General features: G+C 36.3%; 1 long non-coding RNA gene across 8 annotated transcripts in view; it reads right to left on the bottom strand.

The window, feature by feature from the left end:
- Positions 1 to 23,557, bottom strand: part of LOC309797510 — a 41,744-nt gene that overhangs the window by 5,933 nt on the left and 12,254 nt on the right. For 3 of the 8 annotated variants that reach the window (XR_014292682.1, XR_014292683.1, XR_014292684.1), the window contains exon 1: positions 12,065 to 12,079. The exons of 2 other annotated variants lie outside the window; for them this stretch is intronic. This is a non-coding gene — a long non-coding RNA (uncharacterized lncRNA). Of the gene's footprint in view, positions 1 to 2,312; positions 2,358 to 4,805; positions 4,895 to 12,064; positions 12,080 to 23,557 lie in introns of those variants that run through there. 3 more of the 8 variants (XR_014292680.1, XR_014292681.1, XR_014292685.1) reach the window with 2 other exon arrangements.

The following is a 23,557-nucleotide window of genomic DNA, read 5'->3' as shown; positions in this document are numbered from 1 at the left end:
AACTGAGGAATTAAAAGATCTCAAAGTAGAGAAATTTCACTGACTGCAGTATAAACAACTTGAGGGTAGAGAGTGTCTGTTTTTCCTGTTTGCCCTCCAAATTTGGGAACAGTGTTATATGCACGGTGCAGGGTAATAAGCAAATATTTAACAAATGAAAAGTACTGAATTCATTACCTTGTGGTACAAATTAGGATTTCTTTTGTACTGCGACTAGAAGATTTTAATTTCAGCATTATGAATTATTAATGTCTTTATCTGATTCCCAGTTCTGTGTCAACCTAACTTATTTGAGTGATAATTAGAGGACTTCGTGTTTATCCTATCTTCTAGGATTTCACTTTTGCATATCTGTTAATTCATAATTTTGATTTTTATAACACAACCAAAGACTATAAAAACACATAGAGCAAGCACTTGCCAAAGAACTCTAAATAAAACAGGTCTCAGATATGAAATTAGAGCCATACATGGTTATATTTCTAAGTGCTTCATCTAAAGAGAGACGTGCAACACTGCTGCATGAATTAATCACCTACGGTGACTTTTAAACCTACCAACAGCTGGCCCCTCTAACATATCTGATTTTATTCAATAGTCTAAGTGATAATAATTTTTTGATCAAGAACTTTATTTTACTGGTTGTAAAGGTGCGCGCATGCACGCACACACAATTCCCAGTGCTTTTAAAAATTGTGGGACAGAATTAATCATAACTATTCAGTTTAAATGTCATTTATCAACTTACTAAAGTGCAAGCATGCAGGGAAAATAAGCTAAAGACAAGACTTTCGTTTTTCAATTTAGTTTTAAAAAGTCTTGTAGAAATCTTTATGAAATTAACACAAAATGGTGTTACCAAAAATCTTTTTAGTTTGTTTATTCCCTAGTCTGTGGCAATGTAAACAGTGGAAGTTAACCCGGAATTTAAGTTAAGGAAAGCTATATTGTATTAAGTTTAGCCAAAATTCTCTAACTTGCCATATTTTTTCAAATAAATACAATTTCTATTCTCTTCCCTCTCTCCTCATCTCCCTTAAGGTATGTCAACTCTAACCCCGCCCCCCCATACACACACCTTGTTGCCTCTGACATTATCTCCTCTACTAGACGTGCTTTTGTCCTTATTGCTGCACAACAGTTCAACAGTAAAATGTGATAAACGCAGGCAAAGGTGTTTCAAGAAAGAAGGTAAATGTCCTTACACATTTTCAACATAGAAACAGAATTTTTCAAAAATGAGTTACAAAATAGCAAAATTTAAAAATAGTTATAGATGAAGTTTGCAGATAATGTTGTCATCCCTCTTAAAAGAAGAGGGATGAGGCACAGAAGAAATGTAGTGTTGAGGACAGTGAAAATCAGCAGTTATTGCAAGTCTATTTATGCTGCGTTCAATGGATTCAGAAGACAGAGGCTCGGGTGCTGTCGTTATTACTTGTTTGCCATGTGATGGTGGGCAAAATATCTAATTTCATTGGGTTTCTCTTTCTATGCCTCTAAAATGTGGATTCCCAGGCTAAGAAAATATTTCAAATCTTTTCTAGGTCTAAAAGTCACAGACCTTAGTGTACCCTTTATAAAGGCCACATTTTCACAAAAGATAGCATTCTTGTAAAGCACCTTTATAGAAAGAAAAAGCTATATTTAGAAAGTCCACTGAGTGTCCAGGGTTTTCTGAAGTCGTACTGCTGTTTATAACCAGGTGTAGGCCAGTAGGACAACACATTTGCTTTAATAACTGTCCAGATTTCTTGGAGTTAAAGATAAGTTTTTCATTATTCTAAGTGTTGACCTAAGAAATTATTGAAAATAAGAATTGCTCTAATTTACTTCTTGAATTGCCCAGTTCTTACATGGCCTGACATGAAAGGTGATTTAAAAGATTGCATTTAAGTTTGGACATATAACCTTCATCCTGCTGTTTCATCACAGACCTCTTACAGGAGAAACACGTGCAACCATTTTGAGTTTCTGAATGGGAGTGCTCCTTATAGTATTTTCCCCTTATAAATTTCTTGCCAACTTACTCCAATTTGAATGCAGGTAGAAATTTATAAATTTCTCCAAGAACTTATTTTTATTTTTATGAATCTTACTGATTTTGTTTTAATACCGAGGACTTTATCAAATTCATAGACATTTGATAGAATAAAAAGCAAAAGCATAATTAGGAAAAAGCCAAAAACCTCAAATAGAAAATAAGATGCTATGTTGTTAGTAACAGAAATTAGCACAAATAGACTGAAAAACTGACCACCATTGTAAACTGAGCTTTTAACTATGGCAGTCGCCAGGAAAAGGAGGGTTACCTGACTCAGGGGTCTTCTCCTCTTTCTTTGCCTTCTTTTAACAATCTCAAAAATTAAAAAAAGATTGAAAGGACAATACAAATAATTTATTTCCCAAACCGTTTGAGAGTAGTTGCCAACACAATGCAATGTCTCCCCCAAATCCTCTAGTATTTCCTACAAACATATATCCAAATATAATCATGAAAATCAGGAAATTAACACTGACACATGACCACAGAGCTCCTAATCCTCAGACCCCTTTCAAGTTTTGTCAATTATCCCCATCATGTCCTTCATAATAAAAGGATCAGCCCAGTGTCACATGTTGCATTTAGCTGTCCTGTCTCTTTAGTTTTTTAATCTGGAAAATTTTCTCAGGCTTCCCTTGAATTTCATGAACTAGAAAATTTTAAAGAATATGGATCAGTTATTTTGTAGGATTTAGCCGTTTGTATTTGTCTCATGATTATTCAGGATATGTGTAGTTGGCAGGAATAACTCAGTGGTGAAGCTCTGTTCTTCTCACTGCTTCCTATCAAACAATTTCGGCAAACTTTTAACTTGTAACCTTACTGGAATATCACGTTACTCATTTGATTAAGGTGTATCACCCAGTCTTCTCCATTGTAACGTTATTTTTTTCTCCTTCATTATTAATAATTTTTGTGGTAAGGCACTTTGTAATTATGTAAATATCCTGTTCCTCATCAAACATAATTTACTCAATTTAATTCTTAAAATCAGTATGAACTCATAGACTCCTATTTTATTCAATTGACTATAATACGTTTCTACCATTATTTATTTTGAGGCTTAGGTTGTTCAAGATTTGTCCAGTGGAAACCCCTTCAGTTTGGCTTCTATATCCTTTGATGTTTCCCAATTATTCTTTGATATCTCCCTTCTTCTTCTTTTTTTAACATCTTTATTGGAGTATAATTGCTTTACAATGGTGTGTTAGTTTCTGCTTTATAACAAAGTGAATCAGTTATACGTGTATCCTCATATCTCTTCCCTCTTGCATCGCTCTCCTTCCCACCCTCCCAATCCGACCTCTCTAGGTCACAAAGCACCGGACTGATCTCCGTGTGCTATGCGGCTGCTTCCCACTAGCTATCTATTTTACGTTTGCTAGTGTATATATGTCCATGCCACTCTCTCACTTTGTCACAGCTTATCCTTCCCCCTCCCCATATCGTCAAGTCCATTCTCTAGTAGGTCTGTGTCTTTATTCCTGTCTTACCCCTAGTTTCTTCATGACATTTTTTTTTAGATTCCATATATATGTGTTAGCATACGGTATTTGTCTTTCTCTTTCTGACTTACTTCACTCTGTATGACAGACTCTAGGTCCATCCACCTCACTACAAATAACTCAATTTCATTTCTTTTTATGGCTGATCCCTTACTTCTTGAAACAATAATATGTTCTAGGGTCATCTTATATTTTCCCTGTAGTGGTTCTAGAATCAGCCATTTCTCCAAAGAGCTTTAGTTTCTTCAGTTGGAGAGCTGTATTTAGAAACCAAGATCTGGACACTAGGTGTATTCATTGCTCTTGGGAAGTAGTGGTCCCAGGTACTCTCAATGGGCAGAGCTAGGGGATTTAGGTACATATATACATACACACATATGAAAACACACATTCATAACCATTTACACATATTCATAAACACATTCATATACATATGCATACATATTGTCTATGTTTATTTCTATAATGTCTCTATATTGAAAATCATCTGTTCACATTAACATCCTCCATTCCCTTTCAACACCCTTTCCTTCTAGTTTTTGCCCTTTTCATATTTTAACTCCCTCCACAGATATTAAAATAACACTGATTACCATATCCTTAATATCCTTACTTATTTGATCAGTCTTCCTGTATTTAAGTAATTTCATGTAGCTGCCACTTTCCCATCCCACCCATTTTCTCCACCTGGCATGGGTTATGACTATCTGTACAGAGTGGTTGCCAAGGCCACTTCCTCATGTGGATGCCCTTTCACACGAATCAGACTTCAGCAGTCAACACCAGGCTCCCTTATGCAGACATCCTCTCCCCTTTCTCAGACTCTGAGACCCAATGCCAAGTCATGTGGTTCCTTGAATGCCCACCTCCCCCATGCTGACAAAGGGTTATTTTACCTCACTTAATGGACTAATTTGTTCAAGAAGGGAAGGGATCACAGCACTATAAAGCAGTTATACTCCAGTAAAGATATAAAAAAAAAGAAGCGAAGGGACAAGGAAGGGGATGAAGACAGGGAGGTGGACAGAGGTAAACAGATTCTTTTCTTTCTAAACAATGTTTGAAGAGGTCCTTCATTTAGAAGTTACAAAGACATTATGAAGTATCAGCTGAAGAACTGAAACAATGACATATATTTACACATCTATATCCCCACATCTATGACACACAATGTAAAACTAATTTTATAGCAACCAAAATAGAATTTAACAAAACTTATGATGCTTAGCCATACACTTTAATACTCAGCAACTTACAAAAATATGCAGTGCCATTTGGCTGTTAACTATCAGTCCATGTATATGAATGGATTTGTAAAACTCCTAGCCAAGAGTGCTTGGGATAGTGTCTCTACTGGTCCTTACTGGATCCTCTTCTTCTTTTGTCACTCTTTTCAGTCATTTGTTGATTCTCGACTGTATCTCATTGGTGACTTGCATGACCACTGGCAATCATATCTGGGCAAATACCCCAGCTTGGTGTCTCTCAAAGGGCTGACTGAAAACCATTTGCAACAGAATCAACTGAGGTACTGGATAAAATTCAGGTCCACAGGCCCTGTCCTGATTTCCTGCTCAGAAGCTCTTTAGAGAGTAATGAGTATTTGGAAAATACCTTAGCTAACTCTCACACATTAACACTGAAACCATGGTGTAGTTTGCATGTCTACAGTTCCTCATAGTTCACGGTTTAAAACACATAGGTCTCAACAACTACAGTTCTTTTATTTTAGCTTCATCAATTCACATTTGTTATTTAACCAACTTGGAAATTGCCAGATGTGTGAATAGCCGCCAAAGTAAAATGTATCTATCTTTTGCAAAAATGTCTTCTACCAAATGTCTCTACAAAATGAAATGTAAGTACCTCCTAAGATCTTCTTGGAGAAATCTTACAGATTTTTAAAATCTTCCAGGTTTTAGGGAATAGCAAGTGCACAGGCCCTGATGTTGGGAAAGCCACTGCAGAAAGAAAATCTGGATGTGTGTGAGAGAATAGTAGTAGTAAATGAGCTTGGAGAGTAGGGCAGAAGAAATACTGAATAAAGCATGTAGGACAGGTAAAAAGTTTAATTTTTATTCTAAAGTGATGGGAACAGGTTTTGGGAAATTATGTGATATGATTCATGTTTTTTTTGTGATTATTCTGGTTATTGTATTGGTTATAGACTATAAGGATTGGGGCAAGAGGGGAGGAAGCAAGGAGGTTGTGGAAGAGGCTGCCTATTGCATTAGATGAGGCAAGCAATGATGGCTTGGAGTAAGTAAAGACGGCAAGAGTAAGGTGAGAGGTAGGTGGATTCAGGATGTATTTTCAAGTTAGAGCTGGCAAGAATTTCTGATGGACTGGACATAGGAATTGTGGGAAAGTGAGAGTTTAAGGATGAATCTAACATTTTTGGCCTGAGCAACTGGATGAGTTATGGAGCCAGGAAAAACTGGAGTGCAGTGGATGGATCAAAGCAAAATATTTAGTTTTATTTGCTAAGCTTGAAATGTCTATTATGCATAGATTGGAGATATTTAGTGGGAAATTGGAATTAGGAGTCTGGAGGTTAGGTGAGTGCTTAGGGCTAGAAGTATGAATTGGGGAGTCATAAGTCATCTTCCCATTAAAGTAATGGGACTAGATTAAAACTCATGAGTAGTTAAGGTAGATGGAGAGAGAAGGGGGCCAGGAATGAGACTTAGGGCATTCTAACAGACATTGAGGGATGGGAGGCATCACCAAGGGATACTTCCAAGGAATGGTGAGTGAGGAGGGGAGAAATCTAGGAAAAGATGGTGTCCTGGTAGCCAGTGAAACAAAATATTCATTCTGGAAATTATGAAGTTCATTTCCCAAAGTTTCTTGAATTGATGATAATTTGAAACTTGGTATTTTAAAAAGAGCTTTAGCAAACAGAAAAGAGAATAATTTTCTATCATGAGTGATTGATTGCAGTAGCATGGGGAATGGAGAAGTTGTGAAAAGGGAATCAAGAATCTATGTAAAAGACAATTTTAAACAAAAGTATTCATTTAAAAAACAAGCACACAATATTTAGACATTATATTTTGTTTTTGTGTCAACAGCAGCTACAGCATGCTGTAAGTGAAAGATGAAGGATTACAGTTTAATATCAAATCAGGGAAAAAGGTGAAATAGGTGAATTCTTTGTAGATTTTTAATAGATTTCAAACCTCTATTGGTTTTGAATAATGTCATATTTCAAACATAATTTTCTAAATAATCATAACAATTTTAGAATCAGAATAAACCTTATTTAAATGCACATATAGTTCATTTTTATGGGTAAAACTAGGACTCTGGTCTTCTGATTACCAGTACTATTTCTTATTGCAACACACTGTTTAAATGTATAGATGATCGAAAAAAAGAGCATACCAGTCATTTCTTAAATGGTTTACAAAATATCAAGTAATTAAAATTAGGGGAAATAAAGCTCATGAGGATTAAATTACAGGAAGAGTTTATAAGAGGGCAAAGAAGTAGGAGATGTATTTCCACACAGATAAATATGAGATTTTAGGAGAAAATGACCAAAACTGCATTTATAAGGTCATGATACTAGCTAAATGAAATAAAGACAACCATCATGTGAATAACATATAATTTTGAAGGTAATTTTGAATATGGAGACTGATACAGATTAACATCTGATTATAATAAAAATCAGATAGGCAGGGTAATAAGGTCTTCTTCATCCAATCACAGCTTATCAGGAATAAGGGAAACTCTTGATACTTTGGTATGTGCCATTTTAGGACAGTGAACTTGTTACAAAGTGAACACTTGACACAAGAAATAGTTAAGAAACATAAATATGATTCAAGAAATTCATGGATGGTGAAAGCTATGTTGGATTATTTTAAAAAGTTAGGGATGACTAGGTTAAGTAACTTCTCTTTTTAATAACAGAATAACTGTCACATGAAAGATCTCACTATGCCATTGACAAAGATAAAATCCTGGGACGCCATGGCTTCACAGTCTAATAGTCTAGACATACAATGTACAGTATAGTGTCCATTAGTCACAAGTGGCTATTAAACACTTGAAATGTGGGCAAGTTTGACTTAGGAACTTAAATTTTAATTTTATTGAACTTACATTTAAAAATTTAAAAACACATGTGACTAATGGCTATAGTTTTGGACAGCACTAAGAACAATTCCATTATCATGGAAAGTTCTATTGACCAGAGCTGACCGATAACATTTTTATTTAATTTTACATTTATTCCTCTTTGCTAAGAAAATCCTCTCTCTTACTAAAAAACAATATTAGCAAGATGGCTAGATATAAGATCAAGATGCAAAAATGTATTGGATTTCTATAGAAATCCAGGAACAAAGAGAGAGCTTAAAAATTATTTAAAATGGAAAAAAAACTACCTAGGAATAAATCTAAATAAAATTGTGCAAGACATTTATGAAGAAAATAAAACCTTATTGAAAGATATTAAAGAAGTCTTAAATAAATGGAGAGATACATCTTGTTTATGGATAGAAAAGACTCATCATAATGGTGTAAGTTTTCCCCAACTTAATTTATATAGTCAATACAATTACAATAAAAATACTTAATAGAGGTTTTACAGGATTGCCAATTCTGAAATTTATGTGAATGTGCAAGAACAGCTGAGACACACCTAAAAAATCCATTCATTCCAAAATGGTCCTGGAAAACTTAATTATTCATAAGAAAACAAAGAAATTGGATAATACAGACAAGTCGATTGTAAGTGCATTAATGGCTTGAATATAAAACAAAGATACACTAGAACTTTCAGAAGAAAATATACTATATCTGGGTAGCATTAAACTAGGGAAGGACATTTTAAGTAGAACAAAAAGACACTAAGCTAAAAGATACATTTGATTTCATTAAAATTGAGAGCCGCTATTTATCAAAAGACAACATTAAGAAAGTGAGAAGGAATGAAATAACTTATTTGTGTCATATATAGCTGACCAAGGATTATTTGCTTGTATTTAAAGAACCATAGAAATAAGTAAGAAAAAGATAAACAGTAGAAAAATGGACAAAAGATATTCTCTGGACTTCACAGAATAGGAAACAGAGGCAACTATTAAACAAATGAAAGGATTCGCAGCCTGTCAGTAATTAGGGAAATACAAATTAAAACTGTTATGGACTGAATTGTGTTCCCTAAAATTCGTATGTTGATGCCCCATCTCCCAATGTGGCTGTTTGGAGACAGGGACTTTAAAAACATAATTATGGTTAAATGAGGTCATAATGGTGGGGCCCTTACTGATATGACTGGTGTCCTTGTAAGAAGAGGAAGAGATAAGAGGGATGTATACACACAGAGAAAAGGCCATGTGAGGACATAGCTAGAAAGCAGTGGTCATCTGCAAGTCAAGGAAAGAGGCTTCAGGAGGACCCAAAACTGCCAACATCTTGATCCTGGACTTCCAGCCCCCAGAAGTGTGAGAAGATAAATCTCTTGTTTTTTAAGCCACTGAATCTGAGGTATTTTGCTAGGACAACCTGAGCAGACTAATACAAGGAACAAAAGACTAGAATGGCCATTCTAACTGGTGAAGCTATAGAGCAAAAGGGCTGAAAATTGATTCCATAACTTGGAAAACATTTTGGCATTATTTTTTAAAGTTGAATATTTGAATTCCCTACAACTCAGCAATTCTACTCTTAGTATGTCTACTCTTTTACTTATGTTAAATCTTGAACATGTGTACCAGGAAACATTAAAATAAATGTTCATGGAAGTACTGTCCGTAATAGGCCCAAAACAACCCAAATATCATTAATAGAACAATAAACACATTTTCTTGTATTTATACAATAAAATATTATACAGTAGTACAAATGAATGAACACTAGTTAAAGCAAAGTGGATGAACCTTAGAAACATAATGTTGAGTAAAAAAAGCAAGCACAGAAGACTAAAGTATGATATCAATTTTATAAATCTCAATAATAAGCAAAATTATGTGGATGTTGAACATAAAGCCAAGATCAGAGTGATTTCTTTGGTGAAAGCAGGAAGGTGGGATCAGGGTAGAGAACAGAGAGAAGACTCAGCAGTTTTGATTCTAGTTCTTAGTTTCGGTGGTGTGTTTGCAGGAGTTTTTATTATCTCTCATAACTTACATATAATTAAACATATTATTTTGTATATTATCTAATAATATAAAAAAAATCAAAATCCATTATATACCAAAGATAACCCCTAGACATTAATTATAGAGAGTCCACTTTGAAACAACATACATAGTTACTCATAAATCTTCTGTAGTTGAAAGCTTTTAGCTATGAAATTCTTCCCCCTTCATATGAGGACTTTATGTTCCATAATGAAGGAAAATTGTTCCTACTTTGGGACAATTTGCCTTCTTTATTTAAGTGATGCTAGTCCTTTGGCTGCCTAGAAATTTTAAAAACAACTGATAACTACATCTACTGCCTGCAAGAGAATAAAGGAAAAGGAGCATAGGAGGCAATCTCATACATTATTGATAAACACATACAAAGACAATATTCGTACAAAGCTATTTCTCCATATAGCACCTCTGAATTTTATAAATAAATACATATCTATATATCAAACATTAATAAAAGAATAAAATTATCCAATATGAGTACATTTGCTCTTTTTTTTCCAGTTAGTTCCAGGATTCTATTTTAGATTATTACTTCATATCTGTGAGAGTTCGGTGTGTGTTTGGTTTTGTGGAAGTTGCATTGTGCTAAAGTTTACATTTCTTTCTTGAATTAAATGGCTTTTGTTATCCCTTGGGAATACTGAAGATAGCAACAGCAGGTTACTACCTACCGGTGGAAAAGTATAAATAGCAATTTTAGCTGCTAGTGATTCTGAAATTGCCCTTAACTTTGTCCTTCTAAAAATGCTCCAAGAATTACGTTTTGCAAATCCACAGATTTACTATCCATACTCAAGTCATTTACGTGGACAAAGAATGTAGCCTGCGGTTTCAGTAACAAAGGATGTTACAGCCATCAAGCCATCAGCCACTGAAGCCACCCCCAATGCTGCACCCTGAGGGGATTCAGGATGGAGAAAACAGGATACTGGCCCTAGATAATTAAAGTGCATATCAAGGGAATGATTTCCATGAGACCAGATTCTTGCATCTCACCATATATAGAAAAGTGCTAAATTTATTAACTTAAGATGTCTAGTTTCTTTAATTAACAGTAATCTTTTGATGTTCCAACTACCTGGGTTTTTTTTTGCAAGAACCCCTAAATATCCTGTGCCCTCCCTTACCTCTTCGGAACAGTCCCTCAGAGCTATCTGAGAGGCTGTCTCCTGACTTAAGTCCTCAGTATGTCCTCCAAATAAAACATAATTCTCAACTTTTAGGTTGTGCATTTTTTTTCAGTCAACATTTAATTGTATGGCTCACGTAGGTACTATGCCTAGATGTAATGGGATGAGCTGTAAATTATGAAAACTAGATAAATTCTGTCAGCTCTAGCACTAGCTGAGATCCAGGCTTTCATCTCTGGATACTTCTGTCATAGACCTTGGCAGATATGGGGTCTGTGTTGGTCTTAAAATTATTCTTAGAATTGTGGGGACTCATTCATTCTTTCAACAAAATTTTATTGCTTATATTCTATGTGTCAGTTACAGTGCTGGGTCTTGGAATATAGAAGTCAACGCACAAAAATACAAGGATAAAACACATTTTCTACCATATTAACTTTTTTCATTCATTAATTCATCCCTAAGTCATTCAACACGCATCTTCTTATTGAATACTGATGGGGGGTCAAATGCTATGCTAAACACTGAGTATATAACTGCAAATGAGATGGATAGGCCCTGATTTTGATGTCACTACTATCTTTTGTCCTGCCATATAATGGGACAGCTTCATTATTCCCTTTACCCTAAGTTTTTATCACAAATTGCTAATGAAAATAAAACTGTTAGTGGAGTTTCAACATGCATAGGTAAATGAGAACAGAGAACTCCCCTTTCGCATGCCCCATTCTTCTCCTTCTAACTCCCTATGTGAACTCACTTTGTGCCAAGACCAAGAAGATGTACCCCAATAAGAACCAAGCTGATTTCCTCACACTGACTGGGGCTATTGCTCACTTCGGAGACTTGATGCTTAATTTTGATAAGCAACTAGAAGACCATGGAGACAACCTATAAAAATGATTTGTCTTGGGAGAAAATACTAAAAAGGGTTAATGTGCTGTTCCACATGTCTAACCTCCTGGGATTAAACCACAGGCACCAAGGTCACCAAGTGTACTTGGCAACAATGAGCTAAAAATGAAAAAAAAAAAAAAGCATCATACTGTTATTGTATTCATTTTCTCCCAAGGCACTCTCTGATAAACACCACAACCTCTAAGGGAATTGAGAACAGCTTCCTTGTGGGGTAGGTTATATATGCATCTTTTTCCAAGCAGTTAAATCATATCCAGCTATCAGCACACCTTACTTAAGGTGATTGTAATGTATGAGATTAAATGTTCCTACCTGATTGGAAACCTTCTTGTCCTCAACTCATTGGCTATACTGGATTTTTTTTCTTGGGTCAGACCTCCAGAATTCTATCAGAAATCATTCCGTTGGGGAAACCAGGCCTTCCCAGAAACTCAGGAAACTGAAATGGAGACAGCAAGAGAGAAGGAAATTATTTGGACATATAGACCTCAATTGTTTGGTTTTAAGTAAACGTCCAAGCAAACATCTTCTAAATGGTATAATAATTTTAGGGAAATTCACGGTTTATAAGTTTGTGTACTCATAAACTGAACATATTATAAGAGTACAGGTTGCATTTTGTGTCTTCAACTCAAGCAAAGAGTTCAAAAAAGGCCCAGTTATCCTTTGTTCATTAAGACACAAAGAGAGGGCAAAAAGAGCAAGTTTCTAAGTCTTTTTCTTTAAAATTTACATCTTTTCTTCAGTCTTCATCAAGATCTTCAGGAAATTAACTTTACTAAAGTTAATTATTCATAAAGTAAACATAGGAACCTGCAGAAGACTATTTCACAGAGACCTGTAATGTACAATATCCATTGCATACATGCACCATGAGCTTGTCTTTTCTAGCACTGGCATACACAAAACTCTGTGTGTGTGTGTGTGCACATGTGTGTCTTTTTTGTGATGGAGCTATAGGGAGAAAATAAATCCATTGGTTGCAGTTCAGTGATGTAGAAAGATTTAAGGGTAAAGGAAAAGGCTACATCAAGTGAAGCAATAAAGTCATGAGGTTGTGCTTCCATAATAATAACAATAGCAGTCTTCTGTAACCAAGGGAGCAGGCTCCTCAAATTATAGTCACACCTGTTAGACCATCTGCCCATAAATTTCACACTATCATTAATGGAAAACAAATGGCACTGTCTCTCCTTCCCTTTATCCATTGGCTATTCTCATATAAACGATTTTTCTCTTCAAGGTCATGCTCTTTCCTATCTGTTTAAAAATATTAGGATTTAGGAGGGGTGATACATAATGTGCCATGCCTTGGTACTTGTACCAGTGATGGCTCTGTAAGGAGCACTGGATTGTTAGGAGGCTGTAAATTGAATTCCCCTAGAAGCAGAACCTGGGGGAATAATTTGAATGCAAACTGTTCATCTGGGAGGTGCTTCCAGAAAACTCAGAAGTGGAGTGGGAATTGAGAATGGAGGCATGGAAGGAAGCCAACAGAGGTGCATTACTGAATAAATTACTCCTGCAGGGAACTGCTGCCAGTACGTCAGGGGAGTTCTGTGAAACTCTACAGAACATGTCTCAGAGTTATCCCAAGAATCGGTGAGAAACTTGAAGTACTTATCTTCCAGTCCCCTCTTTCCTTGGTTGAAAGCTACACCCAGATACATTAACTCCTGTACATTTCTGGCCTGCCCTAAGGTGGAAAATTGCAGGTGGTAGCATGATTCTATCAGCATATACTGGAATGATGAGTGCTGGGGAGATATGAGTGGAACATTGAAACCATCTAATACAGTCGGGGCAGGAGATATTAATTATTGGCTTGCAAGTCCAAATGGGTAACCTTAAATTCCTGGGTTAATGGTTTTACTTTGAGGTATTTAAGCATGATGTATGAGTAAAAATTTCCTCTATTAAATCAAGTTGAAGATCCTAAGTCCCTAATCTTCTGGAAAACTGTGGATATCTTTTTAACAGGTTTTTGAAAAGTAACATGATTAAGATTTCAAACTGACCATTCATTCATTCAACAAACATTTATTGAACACCTAAAGTATGCCATGGGTTAAACTAGGCACCAGTGTTACTGTTACTAAAATCATTATCGTGCCACCTAGAAGTCAATGTATTGTGACACTCAAATAAAAAAATCCATAGTTACCATAAAAATTATTACAGAGTGATATAGGAAGACACGGTAAGACCTTAATTCATGCTGTGGACAGTAGTATATGGGGGATATCAGTAGGGCTTCCTGTAGAAGGCAATTGAAATGGATATGTAACATGAAGGAAGGGTGAATTTTTGAGGAAAAGAGAAGATAAATTCATGTTTGCCAGAAAATGAATGGTTAAGCATCAGTCCAGAAAGGAGTTCCATTCATAATCAGTATAAGAAATGTCACTGGGGCTTCCCTGGTGGCTCAGTGGTTGAGAGTCCGCCTGCCGATGCTGGGGACATGGGTTCGTGCCCCGGTCCAGGAAGATCCCACATGCTGCAGAGTGGCTGGGCCCGTGAGCCATGGCCGCTGAGCTTGCATGTCCGGAGCGTGTGCTCCGCAACGGGAGAGGCCACAACATGGAGAGGCCCGCGTACTGCAAAAAAAAAAAAAAAAAGAAAGAAAAAAAGAAAGAAATGCTCACTGGAGTGTAAGAAAAGAAGACGATGGAGACGGTAGTAGAAGCCAGACCATGAATGGTCCATGTATGTATAGTAAGTGCTATGGTCTAGTCTTTGTGTTCCCCTCCAAATTCATACGTTGAAATCTTAATTTCCGGAGGTGATAATATTAGTATGTGGGGCCTTTGGGAAATGATTATGGTATTAGTGCTCTTATAAAAGAGACCCCACAGAGCTCCTGAAGCTCTTCTGCCATGTGAGGTTACAATGAGAAGTCTGTGACTCAGAAGAGGGCCCTCATCTGACCATACTGGCACCCTATTCTTGCACTTGCAGCCTCCAGAACTGTGAGAAAAAAATGCGTGTTTTTTATGAGCCACCCAACCTGCAGTATAATCTTACAGCAGCCCAAAAGGACAAAGAGAGTTTGGATGTGAGATTTTACTCCAAGAAAGATGGGAATCCATTGAAGGATTTTAACTGGTAACTTAGAAGAGAGAAAAGTTTCATAACACAATCAGATATTTTTATAAGAAAAATTTGTTTCATTTTCAGAAAGATCACTCTGGAAATGCTGTGACTAGATTTTTGGAGAAGGCTGACGGCAGTCCCGGATATAGAAAGATGAGTGAGTAGTCCATTAATACAAGTCAAACAAGAAAGTGGATATAGAAAGTGTGAACTTGTGGCTGAGCGTTCTTTTCTGTTAGCACTTGAAAAATGTTACGTCAATGCTTCTGACTCCAGAGTTTTAGGCAAGAAATATGCTGTCATTGGAATTGGTGTTTCTCAATAAGTGATGCATTGTTTCTGCCTGTCCACTTTCGAGATTTTTTTTGTCTCTACTTTTCAGAAGTTTAATTATGACGCATCTTGGCAAGGATATCTTTGCGTTTTTCCTCTTTGGGTTTGCTCAGATTCTTGAATTTGTGTTTGTCTTCTAAAAAATTGGGACCTTTTTAGCCATGATTTCTTGAATACTTTGTCAGTCGTACTTGTTCTCTGTTTTCATTCTGGAACTTTGATGATATGAATGTTAGTGCTTTTCTTACTGTTTACAGCTTCTTGAGATCCTGTTCTTTCTCCCATCTCTACCCCTCAGTCTATTTTTCTCTGTACATATGGTACATTGTACTGATCTCTTCTAAGATCATGATTCTATGCTTTGTAATCTCCACTCTACTCTTCAGCAAAGTTTTTTGATTGTTGTATTTTTCAGTTCTACTGTTCTCATTTGTTTTTATTGTTATAACTTCTAGTTCTTTGTTTACATTTTCTATTTTTCCCATTTCTGTCAAGGAACACATAATTGCTAATTGAAGCATTTATGTGACAGCTTATTTAAAATCCTTGTCTGATCATTTCAATAGATGTTTCATCTCAGTGTTGGTGTATGTTTATTGTCTTTTCTCATTTATTCTGTGATCTCCTTGTTCTTGGTGTCATGAGTATTTTTCCATTGTATTCTAAACATTGTGAGTTATTATATGACTCTGTAACCCATTTAATTTTATTATTACTTTTTAGAAGGAAGTCATCCTATTTGAGGCATAGTATGAGGACTGGGGGGTTATGTACAGATTTCCACTGGGCCCTACTGACAATACCCCAGCAAAAGTGGGCACTTACATTGTCTCACTGCAGACAGATCAAGTAGAAGTTCAGCTAACCTATTGGCCCTTCTGACACCTTCCCCCTAAAAGTGGGAACGTTAATATCATTGTGTTGCCTTTTAGTAGGAGTGGAAGTTCATCTCCCCAGTAGATTTCTTGACACCAGGGGAGGGGAGAAGTGAAGTGCTTTCTGTCCTTCCTCCCACTTCATTCCTTCTTGTTGATGCCGGGTGTGGGTACAAGGTCAGCTACCTGCTGGCCCCACTGACACCAGGGTAAGAGGAAGAGAACTGCCAACTAGCCCTGCTTGGGCATCTCATTCTGTCTTACTGCCTCAGGATGGTTATGGGGATTCAGCACCCCAGTGGGTCTCACTGACACCATGTGTTGGGGGTTAGTGGGGTGTCTACTCCCTCCAACCTGTAACACCCTATTCTTATTGATGTCAGGGAGAGATGGAGGCTAAGTCCCACCATTGGACCCTACGACTGTGTGAGGGCAGCCCAGTGTTAACTAGCCTGTCAGGCACCACCTTTTAAAGTCTCTTTGCTAATGGAAAGGGGTGGAGGCTCAGCTCACCACTGGGCCACACTGAAACAACCCTGGTGGGGAATCAGAGCGCTGGCTCTTCTGGACGGCAGGAGTGGGGTGGTATGGAAGATCAAATCCTACCTTGGCCCAACTGAAACCACAGGACATAGGGGATGGGTGCAATATTCCACTGGCACTTGGCTCGAGTTGTGTGTATATTCCACTGGCACTTGGCTCGAGTAGTGTGTATATTATTGCCCAAATGTCTTCTGTCTTTAGCAACACCTTTCCTCATACTTTGGCTAGGGGGAACAGGGTTTTTTTGGGTTTTTTTGAAGCTTTTTTGTCTGTTGTTCTGTTGGTGGTTATTGATTGGGGGTTCCTGTAATACCCTCTCCAGGATGTATGGGAACCAACAGGAAACACAGGGGACTCATCACCATGTTATTCCTCAAGTCCCAAAGTCCCTAGTTAAGTCTGCCTTCTCATTTCCACCTTTCAGCGTCTTCCTATGTTTGTTTGTTGTTATGTTCAGGGTTTTAGTTTTAAGTGGGAGAACCTGGGAGAAATGGGCTACTTCATCTTCTTGGAAGCAGAGGTCTGGAGGCCTTTTGATGTTAAAAAGTACTGCTGACTGTAAATTCAAATTTGATGATATACACCTTGCCCTTTAAAAAATTTTTCTGCTAAATGATGTGGCTTCCCAAAGTTGCTACAATTTGATTTTCATACTTCTAAAAGCCAAGTGTTTTGCTGGAGTTGAAATTTAAAGATAAGCAAGAGATGAGGCTAAGATGATCTATGTGGTAACAGATTAAAGTTGGAACCATCAATATACATTTATGTTTAGCTTAATATTGCTTCATATTACCTTAATACACATGGTTATGTAGAGAGATACTTATAGATATGTGCATATACATGGGTAATGTACACACATATTATCTCTTTGCTCTGTCAGCTGAGAAGATCTAGAAGCAATGACATCCGAGCAGCAATTAGCACACCCCACACCCAGATCCTGCTGTCTAATACCGCTCTCCACTAAAAAGACCTAGTTATCCTTGAAGAAATAGCTGATTCTAGGACTGGGGCAGAAAATATACAAGATTTGTATACAAGACCATCTTATAGTGTCAGAAAGTAAGGAAGTTCCAAAAAAATATATAGGATGGGGATACCTCAGAGTGGCACAAGAGCCAACTGAAAAGAGTTCACAAGGGTCAGGACTAGAGCAATTTGAGGAACAAAGTAACTAAAGTAGAATTAGATTATAACCCAAAGTATAACATAAAAATCCATGAGTTCTTCTGATATAAATAAATAATTGGATACATAAATGCAGGAGAATAGATAAATCTCCAGTGCAAAGGAATTCCAAATACTTTATGTAGTACTCCATCTTAAGCATAACTCCCTATTCCTTTGTTGTGGGCTGAGCATATTGACTTCCTTCCAAAAAAGTACAGTATGAAAAAGGGAAAACAGTAATCTTACGATGGAGAAACCTGAAAAACACTACCTCAGCCTGGTGATCAAAGTTGACCTCAGCATTCATAATGCATATTGATACTTTGTACACTTGATGTGATCTGACAAAATAACCCTTCTACTCTGTGGTCTTCCTCCCCCAAACACATAATCCCAATATTATCACGAAAAATGCATCAAACAAATTCTAGTAGTGGGCATTCTACAAAAACCTAACTACTCAAAATTGTCAGGGTCATCCAAGGAAAATCTGAGAAGCTATCAAACCCAAGAGGAGCCTAAGGAAACATGGCAACTAAATGTAATGTGGTGTTTTGGATGAAATCCTGGAATAGAAAAAGGACATTAGGTAAAAACTAAGGAACTGGACTAATGTATGGAGTATAGTAAATGATGATGTATCAATATTTGTTAATTGATTGTAACAATGTAACATACTAACATAAGTTGATCATCATAGAGGGAAATGGGTATAGTGTACATGGAAACACTTTATACTATCTTCTCAATTTTTCTGTAAAATTAAAACACTTCTAAAAAATAAAGTCTGTAAAAACACTGTGTTTTCTTGTTTTATGATTAGGTACCTGTATTTCCTAATAAATATGTAAATTTGCTTTACCTTCCTTGATACTGATATTACAGAAAATACTAAGAAACTCTGAAAGAATTTGTAACTCCAATTCAACAAGCAATAATTCTTGGTATTAACTTTTTGGAAGAACCCACTGAATAAATCAAAGCAAATTGTCTTTAAAGGCTGAATTTCTTTTCAGTGTTTAATCTTTTATATGATTAATGCATACCACAAGCATGATTCTGTTTCAAAGGGCAGAAAATGTTGATTGTAGGCAATGTCTAAAGTACAGTGAAATATTAATGCCTGATGCTATAACAACTTTAATGTATTTTATGTTTTCAAAATGATGAATTGCTATTTCAGTGAATAAAGTATTCACTTTTATACATTTCCTACCCACCTTTTCCCAAAACACCCACAAGGAAATGCTACTATCATCTGATATTAGGTTCATCAATTTAAATTGCAGTTTTTGGTAGCTGTGGTTGCCAACGGTACTGGAATGTGTGATACTTTTACAAATCCTCTCCATGGCAAAATCTGATCTTCACAAGGTAAATCACAGTAGGTGCCTAAAGCCAAATGAAATATAGCTTTGTAGCTAGATTACCCAGCATTTTACTTAGAGGCACAATAGGATGTAGAAAAGGCCATTTCTCTTTCTGTCTTTTTCTGCTCAAAGGTCACTCACCATCTTACTTTTTATCAGCCATCTCAGAAGTTTTCCACAAATTTAGACTAAATAATGTCACTTAATGTGAATGTAGCTCAACATTCTGTTTTAGTACAGCTAATCTCACATTATTTTATTGGTGCTAAATATGTAAATCATCAGCAAATTTTTGTACTTAACTTTTTTTTTTGATGTGGACCACTTTTTAAAGTCTTTATTGAATTTGTTACAATACTGCTTCTGTTTTATGTTTTGGTTTTTTGGCTGCGAGGCATGTGGGACCATAGCTCCCCGACGAGGGATTGAACCCACACCCCCTACATTGGAAGGCGATGTCTTAACCACTGGACCGCCAGGGAGGTACCTGTACTTAACTTTTAAAAATAATTAAAATAAGCTATTCAACACATTTTCCCTTAAAAAAAAAAAAAAGCAACTCTTCTTAGGCTGGCCCTGGGCACATACGTGACTTTGCCATTTTTTCCATGGACTATTTTCTTATCTGTTCTACTGTGTCACATGTGTTCTACCTTCTCAAAAAGAAGCATTTAAAAATTCATCTACGCACTCATGCATTCATACATTTATTAAATAAATCTATTGAACACCTACATACGGCACAGAAAAAAAGGCAGAAAACTAATCTGGGTTGCACAGAAAGTAATGAACTCAGTTAAAATTTTTGGTGAAAACAGGTGTTAATCTACTGGAAATTACATTTCATTACGGGGACTCACAGACTCAAGGAAAACCAAGACCTAAATAATAATAAAGTAATAAAAGCACTAGCCATTTACTGAGTGCCTGCTTGTACCTGACTCTGAAACTCTAAAATCATTACAGATGTTTTGAGGATTGTCTGATATAATTGTAATCTCCATTTTACAGATGAAAATAACAAGCTTCAGAGACATTAGGTTACTTGCCTCAAGTGAAGTGGCCCAGAAACTACAGAACTGGAAATTGAACCTTAGACTTCATAATGCCAAAGTCTGCTTTTAATCACAATGTGTGTGTGTGTGTGTGTGTGTGTGTGTGTGAGAGAGAGAGAGAGAGAGAGAGAGAGAGAGAGAGAGAGAGAGAGAGAAACAGAGAAACAGAGAGAGAGAGAGAGAATGTGTTTAATAGAGAACTTCTGAGAAATGGCAAGAAAACTGCCAGGTATCCATAAAACAATAATTTAGGAGCTTCCTACTATACAAGTAATTGTTAATCATATGGCTGGACTAAGCATCTCTCACTTCTGAACTAAGAAATCAAAAGCTTCCAGAAGTTGTGTCTAAATTTTACACTTACATAAGATACTTCATACAGAATGCTCAAGTATAATAACTAAAGAGCCCTGAGAATACTGGAAGCATTCATATCAGTATGATTTCATATTGTGGATAATAGAGGATTTAAGAAATTGGCAGATGCAACTGCAGACTCATTTGTTATCATTTCTGTGAAGGGCAAGATAATTGAATAAAATGAGAAAAATGAAAAAAGAATGGCTAGCAATTTTAGGTCGTTTGCTTAATCTCCATACTAGGAAAGACTAAGCAAAAAAAAAAAAAAAATTCTCGAAATTTTATTTTGAAAGCACCTACAAGTGTATATGGTCTTTTTCTACCAAATAACTTGGAATTATGAACTGTGAAATAAGTCTAATCTTCTCTGATGATAAAATTGCTGACTTTATTTGAAACTATGAAATGAAAAATGAGGTAATAATAAGAAATTCTTAAGAAAAGGAGTAGAAAAAACAAAATTATAAGAGTTATGTTAAAAAATATTTTGAAACAAACATAAAATCCCCATTACTGGTACAGAGCTTTTAAAACCTTATTTTGATTTTAAGTTTTAATAAATATTTATATGTTTACATAATTACTGTCATAAGGAAGACACAATTTTAGGTCAGCTTTCTTCATTCTTTCTTTATTAAGCATTATAATATAGTAACAGTGTAATTTTCTACTAAGTGGATATAATTTCCTAAACTGTTTTCCTATTGTTAACAATTAAAGGTGTTTCTAATTTTTTGTTATTGCAAATGACATGACAATGAGCATCTTTATATAATAATTTTCTGGATTATAAATTATTTATTGGCATAAGCTTCCAGAATTAGAATTAATGTGTAAAAAGCTATTAACATTTTATCTTGCTAGACATTGCCAAATTACTTGTCAAAAGATGGAACCAAATTATATTGCAAAAATCTTTGCCAACAGAAGACATTATATATAATTTTTGATTTTGCTAAATTAATACGTTGGAAACCTATGTTCCATTTCTTTGAATTCTTTGATAACAGAGTGCTGCTGGAGTCTGGGAGGGCAGCCATGTCCATGAAGGCTCCCCAGAGTTGGAGCGGGGAAGTAGAAAAAGGTAAAAAAAATACTAATTGTATTTTCCCTCGATTGTTATCTCTCACTCTTTTCTGGCTCTGTGTAACTTATATCCAGGTAGCTGGAGAAAAATCATGTGGCAGGGCAAATTGGTGTTCCAATAAATTAATAATCACCAGCTTCAAATGGATTTTCAAGACTGGAAATAGTGCTCTGACCTACAGTACGTTCTTTCTAATTCTCCTTAAGGACTATTTTCTGAGAAGCTTTACCTGCCCTCCTCAAATGTTCCTCCATCCTCTCTACTTCCTTCTCTCTGAGCTGGTGAGGTGCTTCATGACTCATTAAGAACACAGAAGTCAGTAAATAGTCCACTGCCAAATCCATTAATTCATTAGCGTTTGCGTTGGTCTTTGTGTTCCCTTTTACTACAGGAGTTAAAGGTAAAAGGCCATGTGCACTGCAGAAAGCATTTCATTCTCTCTCATCTCCTCAAGTACGTCACAGCCCTGCGTTTTCTACAGCCCATCTACTCCTTAGGAACGATTCTTGCCAAAATTCAACCTCATCCTAGACTAGTGACTCCAACTTAAAATGTTAAAAACTCTACGTGCAACATGAAAGCCTCCCTCCTCCCCTCCTCCCTGCATATCTTCTTTAGCCAATTCATGTCTGAACTTTTCAAAATTGTTATCTTCATATATTGTTTCCATGTCCTCACGTCCCATGTACTCTATAATTTACATCCATCTGACTTCTCTCACCGTAATCTCACTGCCCACTGTCCTGAAATTTTACTTATGGAGGTCACCAGCGATCTCCATGTCAGTATAGCCAACGAATAGTTTTTGTCCTATTTCTAGGCTCTTTCCTTCTTTAAAAAAGGAAAAGAAAAACAAAAACCGTTTTTTTTCTTCTATGCTTTTACACACTCATCATCTTCTGTCTTGGTATATTTTACTGGCTTTCTGTGTTTAATCTGATTTCTAGTATTCTATTGGTTTCCTTTATCTTCAGTGGAACAAAGCAGTATATGAAGGATTATTCTCAACAGTTAGTTCTCATAATATCAGTATTAGTAGCACCAGTCAATACTCTATAAGGCTTATCATGTGCCAGACACTATTCTAAGACAGTGTTTAAATACATATATATAGACACACACAAATATATATGAGGTTTTCCTCCTCATAGGCCTATGAAATAAGCCTATTGTTATACCCATGTTACAAATGAGAAAACTGAGTCAATGAGAGGCCAAGGTCCCATGATCAGTACATGGTGAAGCCCCGCCTGAGTTGATGCTGGAACTTTAGAGTAGACATGATAAATAATGTCTCACAGATTGACCTTAAAAGTGAGCAACATTTAATTAATAACTTGTTAAGTATCAGAAAAAAAGGAACATTTTAAATTGAATGTATCAGTAACTAAGAATGACTCTTATTGAATGAAATTATTTTTCATTATTCTTTTGAAAGAAGAATATTCTTGTGTAAGTGTTTCACAGTTTTTTTTTTCATTCACAAATTTATTCATTTATTGGACACACATTTCCTACACACCTTCTATGTGCCAGTGTCTGCTGCCAGCTGTTTTGCAAAATCAGAAGAAAAGGAAAGGTAATTCCTTTTCACCATTGCCTCAGCCAGAAAGCTTTCCCCAACAGGTTCTCAGAGGCTCTCCCAGAGAAACAGATTTCTCTTTTCCTGTATAATTAATCACAAATTGTAAGGTGCAGGGCTCGGCCATAGAGGGATGGATGGTCAGAGGTGTTCCATGCAAGGCTGGGGGAGGCTTTTGTGTTTGGTTAGCTGTTAGGAAATGCTAATTTCCTTTTCTCTTGCCATTAGGCACTAATTCCCTGCTGTGCCAGAAATTTTTTGCCGGCTGGGGCCAGAAAGGTGAAGGGAGCTGCACAGCACAAATGCCACAGAATCACCTGCACCAGGAAACTGC

This window comes from Mesoplodon mirus (assembly GCF_964341445.2).
Source record: "Mesoplodon mirus genome assembly, contig: HAP1_SCAFFOLD_664, whole genome shotgun sequence".
In the NCBI taxonomy this organism is placed as follows: Eukaryota; Metazoa; Chordata; class Mammalia; order Artiodactyla; family Ziphiidae; genus Mesoplodon; species Mesoplodon mirus.
The sequence above is the reverse complement of the archived record's forward strand: the minus strand, read 5'-3'. Positions and strand labels throughout refer to the sequence as shown.